At 37.3% G+C, this 9842-nt stretch overlaps 1 pseudogene; it reads right to left on the reverse strand.

The window, feature by feature from the left end:
- Positions 1 to 540: 540 nt before the first annotated feature.
- LOC101833556 lies at positions 541 to 1461 on the reverse strand (annotated as a pseudogene).
- Between the last annotated feature and the right edge of the window lie 8381 nt (positions 1462 to 9842).

Consider the following 9842-nt stretch of genomic DNA (forward strand, 5'->3'; position numbering starts at 1 on the left):
AGTGCAGAAGCAGTGTAAAATAATGAGAAATACTGGTATGCTTTAAAATTCACCAGTAGTACATAAAAAGTTAATTTAAAAATGAATAAGGGTATGTGTATACATGTGAAAACACACACACACACACACACACACACATACACACTGTACCTTGAAAGAAAACTTCTATAAATTAGTGAATACAGCAAATTCCTTTAATTGAAGAACATGAGTGGAAATGTTGTAAAGAAACCTAATTACAATCAGAAAGAAAAAAAATCTTAAAAAAAATCAGTTGAGAGGAACATAAGATGTTTGACCTGAACATGGACATAATAGGACTTAACATTCAATGATATGATTGAGATAAATACTTACATCTCTCTGCTACATCTTCTCTTCCAAAAGAATAACTTGATATTTACTTAGGATGCATCTATTTTGTCCATTCTCTAGAAGAAACCAAAACTCCATTCCCAAAGACAGTCATATTCTAAACCTATAACTGAAAGTTAAGGTTTTTCATTATTAGTATAAATACAGCTTTTGATTTCTTATATATCACCTGAGATTTTTTTTTTTGCTCCACAGCTTCCTCATGGCATTTTCACGTCCACATTCCTCAGGGTGTAAACCAGAGGGTTGAGAAACGGTGTACAAATTATATAAAACACTGATATAATCTTGTCCATAGGGAAGGTGCTTGCAGGACGTGTGTATATAAATCTGTAAGGCACGAAAAACAAGACTACTACAATGATGTGTGAGACACAAGTGAACTGGGCTTTTTTTCCTCCCTTCAGCATTGTGGTTTCTCAAGGAATACAGGATGATGACATAGGAGACCATGAGCATGAGGAAACTCACTGTGCAAAGGGTCCCACTATTGGCTACCAGGAGAACATTGATCATATATGTGTCTGAACAGGAAAGTTTCAACAGTGGCTGCAAGTCACAGAAATAGTGATCAATCTCATTGGAACCACAGAAGGACAAACTCAGGGCCAGAATTATCTGAACTAAAGAATACACATAGGATCCTATCCAGGCTATGGCCACCATCATGCCACAGACTTGACGGTTCATGATGGTTGTGTAGTGAAGAGGCTTACAGATTGCCACATAGCCGTCAACAGCCATGAGGATAAGGATGAAGATCTCCAAGGCGCCAAATAAATGTAATGCAGAGACTTGAATCATGCACTCACTAAATGAGATAGTGGTCTTTTTCAGCAGAGAATCCACAATTGTTCTAGGAGCTATGGTTGCAGAGAAGCAGGTGTCAGACAAGGACAAGTAGAACAAGAAGTACATGGGGCACCCAAGTGCCTGGCTTGTCTTGATGGTAGCCATGATCAGCAAGTTACCCAGTAATGTCCCCGTATAAAAGAACAGGAAAATAGTAAACACTAAATTCTTTTGCTTGGGGTCCTGTGTCAGGCCAATGAGAAGGAAATTGGTCACATTGATATTCAGCTGCATGGTTCATGAATGAGAAGCAAAGAGTATGAAATGCATCATCTGCAAAATATAAAAGAACTAATTTTACCAGGTGGCATGAGAGATTACTTAAAAATATTTCTCATAAATGTATGTTCTAATTATGGATTATTCCCACTCTGTCTCAAATTTCAAGATCTGTATTAATGTCACAAAAGCTGATGAAATCTCCACTTTCTCTACAACAGTCTCCAATACAAACTTACTGCCTTTAGCAAGGTTCTGATTAATTTTGCACCTCAATAAATGTAAAATGAAAGTTCACTTTTATTGTTTATCATATTGTTTTATGGAAAAAATATTCTGGGAGTCAGGACTTATGTAAGTTTTTATTTTATTTGTAAAATTGTGAGTGTCCTTGGAAGTGGTCACATAAAGTTCCCTAGGCCTCACATGCTCTAAAACTCTTATTTTCCACACTAACTATTTGCATTATATGAAATACTAAGCACATTTCTAGGATTGTTCCTTGAAAGAAAGAAGAAGAAATGTTAATCACCTACAAATAATCTGGTAATATCTTAAAATGTTCTTCAAGATACTTTGTAAATAGTGGTTATAGAGAGAAAAGAATATTCCTTGATGTATGTTCTAATTATGGATTATTCCCACTCTGTCTCAAATGTCAAGATCTGTATTAATGTCACAAGGACTGATGAAATTGCCACTTTCTCCACAACAGTCTAGTCTCCAATAGAAACTTATTGCCTTTAGCAAGGTTCTGATTAATTTTGCACCTCAATAAATGTAAAAATACTCAATAAAATACTGGCAAATCGGATCCAAGAACACATCAAAACAAACATTCACCACGATGAAGTAGGTTTCATCTCAGGGATGCAGGGATGGTTCAACATACGAAAATCCATCAACGTAATCCACCATATAAACAAGGTGAAAAACAAAAATCACATGATCATCTCACTAGATGCTGAAAAAGCCTTTGACAAAATCCAACACCCCTTCATGATAAAGGTCTTGGAGAGAGCTGGGATAACAGGGACATACTTAAACATAATAAAAGCTATATACAGTAAACCAACAGCCAACATCAAACTAAATGACAGAAAAACAATGCAATTCGTCTAAAATCAGGAACAAAACAAGGCTGTCCACTCTCTCCATACCTTTTCAACATGGTACTTGAAGTTCTAGCCATTTCCACATGACAACAAAGGGGGATCAAGGGGATACAAATTGGGAAGGAAGAGGTCAAACTTTCACTGTTTGCAGATGATATGATAGTTTACATCAATGACCCAAAGAACTCTACCAGGGAACTCTTACAGCTGATTAACACCTTCAGCAAAATGGCAGGCTAAAAGATCAACTCAAGAAAATCAGTAGCCCTACTATATACAGATTATAAAAGGGCTGAAAAAGAAATCAGAGAAACATCACCCTTTACAATTGCCACAAACAACATAAAATACCTTGGGGTAAGGCTAACCAAATCAGTGAAAGACCTGTATTGCAAGAAATTTGAATCTTTAAAGAAAGAAATTAAAGTAGCCTTCAGAAAATGGAAATATTTCTGTTGCTCTTGGATAGGTAGGATCAATGTGGTAAAAATGGCAATCCTGCCAAAAGCAATCTACAGATTCAAATGCAGGACCCATTAAAATCCCAGCACAATTCTTCACAGACCTTGAAAGAACAATAATCAATTTTGTATGGAAAAACAAAAGACCCAGGATAGCCAAAACAAACCTGTTCAACAAGGCAACTTCTGGAGGCATCACCATCCCTGACCTCAAGCTCTATTTTAGAGCTATAGTGCTGAAAACAGCTTGGTATTGGCACAAAAATAGACAGGTAGACCAATGGAATCGAATTGAAAACCTGGATATTAACCCACACACGTACGAACATCTGATCTTTGACAAAGAAGCTAAAAATATACAATGGAATAAAGAAAGGATCTTCAACAAATGGTGCTGGCATAACTGGAGGCTGGCATGTAGAAGAATGCGGATCGATCCATGTTTATTGCCATGCACAAAACTTAAGTCCAAATGGATCAAAGACCTCAACAGAAATCCAGTCACACTGAACCTCTTAGAAGAGAAAGTGGGTGGTACCCTTGAATGAATTGGTACAGGAGACAGCTTCCTGAGCATAACACCACTAACACAGACAGTGAGATCAACAATTAATAAATGGGACCTACTGAAACTGAGAAGCTTCTGTAAGGCAAAGGACACAGTCAGTAAGACAAAAAGGCCGCCCACAGAATGGGAAAAAATATTCACTAATCCCACATCTGACAGAGGGTTGATCTCCAAAGTTTACAAAGAACTCAAGAAGCAAGTCTCCAAAACACCAAAGGATCCAATTAAAAAGTGGGCTGCAGAACTAAATAGAGAATTTTCAATAGAGGAGTCTAAAATGGCTGAGAGGCACTTGAGAAAGTGCTCAATATCCTTAGCCATCCAGGAAATGCAAATCAAAACAACTCTGAGATACCATCTCACTCCTGTCAGAATGGCTAAAATCAAAAACACCAATGACAATTTATGCTGGAGAGCATGTGGGGAAAGGGGAACACTCCTCCATTGCTGGTGGGAGTGCCAACTGGTTCAGCCACTTTGGAAATCAGTATGGAGATTCCTCAGAAAAATGGGAATAAACCTACCACAAGACCCAGCAACTCCACTCTTAGGCATATATCCAAATGATGCCCATCCATACAACAAGGATGTCTGGTCCACTATGTTCATAGCAGCATTATTTGTAATAGCCAAAACTTGGAAGCAACCCAGATGTCCCTCAACAGAAGAGTGGATAGAGAAAATGTGGTACATTTACACAATGGAGTACTATTCAGCAGAAAAAAACAATGGAATCCTGAGATTCGCAGGCAAATGGATGTCACTAGAAGAAACCATCCTGAGTGAGGTAACATATTCACAAAAAGAGAAACATGGCATGTACTCTCTCATATATGGATTTTAGATATAGATCAGGGGAGTGCCAGTCTACAATCCCATGGCCAGAGAGTCTGGGAAACAGAAACTTCATTTAGTGGCTGATGGAAGAAGAGGCAGACTTCCATGGTTAAGTTCTGAGCTGAACTCAAGAAAGCCAGTAACAGAGAGGGAGGACTGATGACCAAAGGGATTAAGACTGGGTTGGTTTAACCCCCAGAAACAGCTGACCTGACAAAGGTTAACTCTTGAATCCCAGGCATCAGCCTGGGAATCCAGCATGGGACTGATAAAGACCCCCTGAATATGGGTGTCAGTGAGGAGGCCTAGGTAATCTATTGAGCCTTGGGCAGTAGATCAGTACTCATCCTGACTATACACAAGGACTTTGGACTCCCATCCAACAATGTGAGATGCACTCTCACCCTGAACTCTTGGGGGAGGGTCTAGACCCTGCCCTGTATGAAATGAGGGACTATGGACACCCCCATGGATGGCCTCACCCTCCCTGGGGAAATGAGGGGATAATGGGGGGGGTTGGGGGTAGGGCATGGGAGGAGGGGGGGTTAAAGGGAGAGGGACCTGGAACTGCCTTGTGAAGTAACATTGTTTCTAATCTAATTTTAAACTGAAAAATAAATAAAAAAAACAAGAAAAAAAAGAAAATAAGTATTTAATATCTCAATGTCTGTTTTCCTTCTACTTCTGAAATGCATACCTTAAACTATTCATATGTTCTAAGAATACATTAAAATTAAGTGGCGCCGGGCGTTGGTGGCACACGCCTTTAATCCCAGCACTCGGGAGGCAGAGGATGGCGGATCTCTGTGAGTTCGAGACCAGCCTGGACTACCAAGCGAGTTCCAGGACAGCCTCCAAAGCCACAGAGAAACCCTGTCTCGAAAAACCAAAAAAAAAATTAAGTGGCATTTAATATTATCTAATGGTAAATGTTTGCAACCTCAATATCCTCATATATAGGAAACGTTTGTGTTAATGCCAAGAATTTGTTTAAGGTCAGATCACCTGCCTTCTCTGGTAAAGTACTTTAATATTCAGGCATCCTAAAATTACACATTCTCAGTCAACAGAAAAGTTACAGAAGATGAAGCTAAGTATAGCTTTAGAGAAGTGGATGGATAGTAGTCTATATTTGACCTATTTTTAAAACTACTTTTAGATATGGGAATTTTTTGATCATATTCAAGTACGAAATGTCACTTCCTTCAATAAAGTCTATTTTTATAGGGAGGGAAATTTTATGAAAGACTTTTAAATTCAAAACTTTTGTAGCCCTTACTTATGAAACTATCATCATCATCATCATCATCCAAACAGAAACGTAATATATTTAGTGTAATCTTGAACGCCCACTCAGCTCTTTCAGATTCCTGCTACACCTGCAATACAGTATGGTGAGAAACCTGAACTTGTGTTTTGCAGAATCTTCTAACCGGGACAGATATAACATTAACTTTGCATGAATGTTTCACCTCATCCTTGGAAACTGAATCACTTCTCCAAATTTGAAAGATATCTTTCTCCCACTATTTCACATGAATTTAAATTTATTTAATTTTATGTTTATGAACATTTAGCTGCACATGTGTATGTATACGATTTGAGTTCCTGGTTCCTGAGGGTTTCAAAAGAATGCATTCGTCTCCCCTGGAAGTAAGATTAACGATGGTTGTCAGTCATAGTGTGGTTACTAGGAATCAAACACATGTTCTCTGAAAGAGCAACAATGACTCAAAGCTGGTGAGATCTCTTTCTCTAGAACTCTCATACACTATTGAAAAAAATTATGAAAATGCCTAATCAAGTTGTGGATGTCAATGAGAAAAATTTGATAAAATTTATGTGTGATCTGTGACAAGAACACAAACCACAGTGAAACAAGTTTTGATATCTGAAATTCAAAACTGTGTTTAATGCTCTCTTTACTTTTGTAAAAATGAAACACTAACCTGAGGATATGTTTGCATTTCAAGGCCAAATTATGTAGAAAAACTCACTCACATAAATACTATGTGATTTTAACCACTGCATTGACTGTTTTCTTATCACCAATGTAGATATTGTCAGTTTCTACATTGAAGCTGTTTATGCATTCAGGCATTTTCATATTTCATTAACATGAAAGTAATTGTTAGTCTGCATCACAAATACAATGACTAGTTTAATTATTGTTCTCTTCCATCGTTGGTCATTTTTCCATCCATGCTACATTAATCTTAAAGCTTCAATCAATAAACTTCCTGTATAAAGAAAGGAATGATTACCTTTTAACCAATAAAAACTTGTTTAACTCTCTCTAAATAGAAGAACTTCATGAGTTTGGGTATAATGAGATAAATGTAAATGGTACATTTGTGAGGAAAAATGGAATTAATTTTCTATGTGCTGTGAGGAAATATTTTAAGCAAAATATATTTCTCATATCAACATTCTACTTGTAGCTTATTTTTAAAGTTACTTTTAGCAGTTTTATACTTTTTCATAGATTCATGCATGAATGGTAAGATATAATTATTTGTGTCTATATGTAGCATCCTTCATGGAAATCTATGCATCTTCATTATTTATTTCTCTCAGATCTAAATTCAGTGTCTTCTGCTTTGTAGAAGGCTCTTGATGTTTCAAGTGAAATATTCTCTATTATATTTTGAATGCAATATTTATCTAATACTGTTAGTGTCTTTCAGATTATAAAGACATTCATACAACTAACGTGATGTGATGATGTCTTTTATGTATTATGAACTGTAGTTACCCACTGCATCCATAATTTAAAAGCAAATACAAAAAGCTAATATGAAGCAGAAACAAAAATGAGATATATCAAATTTCTTAATGAGTTCCCTAAATGACTCAGAATGGAATGTTCCATTTTCTGTAAAGCTTAACTTAGCATGAGAAGCTGACTTACATAAGAATGGCTGTCTTAACATTACAAAATAAAACATGAATCCTTGAACTTTGAGGCAAGCAAGGAGAATCTTTAAAAAAACAACAAACAAAAACAAACAAAAAATGTAATATTATTTGACTGTTCTCTCCAAAAGATTTAATAAATTTGATTTATCAGGTTCTCATCAGGCATTAAAATGTACCTCAAAGTCCTCATGATGAACAGCACCATAATACAGAATAATTTCTAGGAACAATAGCAATTGCCTCAACTTTTCAAAGAAGATGAAGCAACTTTGATTAGGCTACATTGGTTAAAACAATAGGAAACACATGTTATGGAGGTCTTGGAAGTGATACCTGGCTATTGTAGTGAAAAGGCATTGAAAATTAGCTACTCATCAAATACAGTAAAAAGACATGTTTCAAAATACACCCTTCTTAAAATTATATCCAAATCATTTAAATCCTTCATGTAATGATTTCCCATTTGTCACATTTACATTTTCATCCATATTGCTAGTCCATGATGTACAAAATTGACATTGAATGCAAGAGAAATTGAGCCTATAAAAGTGCACCTCTCTGTTGAGGTGGGACTAGTCTATTGCCATATGTTACATGACTACCAGATCTCCAGCCATTAAGATAAAATTTGCTGTGGACACCTACAGGATGCATGGCCTATAGCCATGACAAAGAAATAACCATAAAAATATAGTGATACCCTGTTCTTAGCTATGCTAATAGGGTTGTTTAATAGTCTCTCATGTGTTGGAGGTGGAAGCTAGGTATGCTGTTGCATTCTGGTAGACTACTTTCCGTAGGTAGATATTATAATGAGGGAAAAGGATACTAAAGAAATGGGGAGGTTTTGGCTATAGCTTACTGGGATAGACATAACTGTGGTTAATATAGTGTCAAGAAATTAATCCCAAAGCTATAACAACAAATAACACCAACCCAAATTACCATGATCAGATTAGTTAAAGCAAACAATTAATTAAAACTACCATTTAAAATTCCTGCACATAAGTTGATTCCTCCTAGAGACAGGGCTTAAGAAATCAGCACTGGATATAGGGAAGATAGTGATTTTTCTAGTTCAAGGTAGTTATGGGAAAACTAAGCCTCGATAGGCCTGACAGCTGGTCTAGAATATGCTCAGTTGATTTTCCTGACAGCCAGCCTGGATCTTCCAGAGGGCCTTGAGAACAGCAGACAAGAGATGATATGGTGGGGAAGGGCCTAAATCCTGCCCTGGATGAAATGACAGACTCTGGAGATCCCCGCATGGAGGGCCTCACCCTCCATGGGGAAGGGTGTGGGGATTGGGTGCGGGGCTGGAGGGACTAATGGAGGGACAAGGGATGAGGGGTGGGAGAGGGAACTGGGATTGACATGTGAAGCATGCATGTTTCTAATTTAAATAGGAGCATATATTGAAAAAAAGAGATGATGTGCATCTATGGACAGCAACCATGTTATCTCAGCAGATGCCAGCTCAGTGGATCTCCTCCCCTGAGGCAGAGTTGGGGAGTATATAAAGCTTACTTCTTCCTGGAATAAACTGAGATTGTTGTTTCACCTTGTTCCTGAAGCCTGTGTCATTGATGTCCTACCTACTTTCCCCCATCCCCAAGGGACACCCGTTGGGATCCTGCAGTAAGTGGTAGGTTTCCAAACAGGGGATTTGACAGGCAAATAGGTGGAGTTATAGAAGCAGAACCTAACAAATTGCTTATAATGACTTCTGTGAAACAGAGGCATGGTTGCATGGTGTTGATAACAAGATAGTCATAGCAACAGGTGGTCATCATAAACTTTTGAAAAAAATGTATGGTTGCCATTTCCTAAAACAGGCAAGGCAGAACCATTTGGGTTTCAGGTTACAGGTGGGGCATAGCCCTATACTTGATAAATAGATTTAATCATAAACAAGAATTAATCTAATTAGGCTTTACTATGAAATTGTTTCTAATCATAAAATGGAGGCAGGCTGATTTATCAGAATCTATTTAATAAGATGATGGACACACATGTACCTGTGTACTGACCTATCTGCAAATGTCCTAGACAAAATCCACTGCTTCTTATTTTCAGAATAAACATTGCTCTTGGAACGTGGCAGTGGGGGAGAAGGGAAGCCAGAGCTTAGTACTGTGAACCAGGACAAAATATTTAAATAATAAACATGTGTGGAGCTGTCATAGATCACAGGAAAGGATTAACTTCTGTTGTTCTGTGAAATAGTTGTGGTGTATATGTCATATGCCGTCTATATATCTGTTTTCATGTCAATTAGTTACTGATATCAGCAACATTGCTCATGAATTTAAAGGTGTATATATAATGTATGGTATACACAACAGAGATTCGAAACTGACCAAAATACTGACAATAGGTGAGTCTGCATATGGCATGGAAGCCAAGTGTCCAGAAAAGAATCATAGCCATACCAACCTTTCTAAGACTCAAAAACATCCAGAGGTTGAGGAAAATTTTAAGAGCCAGATGAAAGCA

Source organism: Mesocricetus auratus, unplaced genomic scaffold (assembly GCF_017639785.1).
Source record: "Mesocricetus auratus isolate SY011 unplaced genomic scaffold, BCM_Maur_2.0 Super-Scaffold_100004, whole genome shotgun sequence".
Lineage (NCBI taxonomy): Eukaryota > Metazoa > Chordata > Mammalia > Rodentia > Cricetidae > Mesocricetus > Mesocricetus auratus.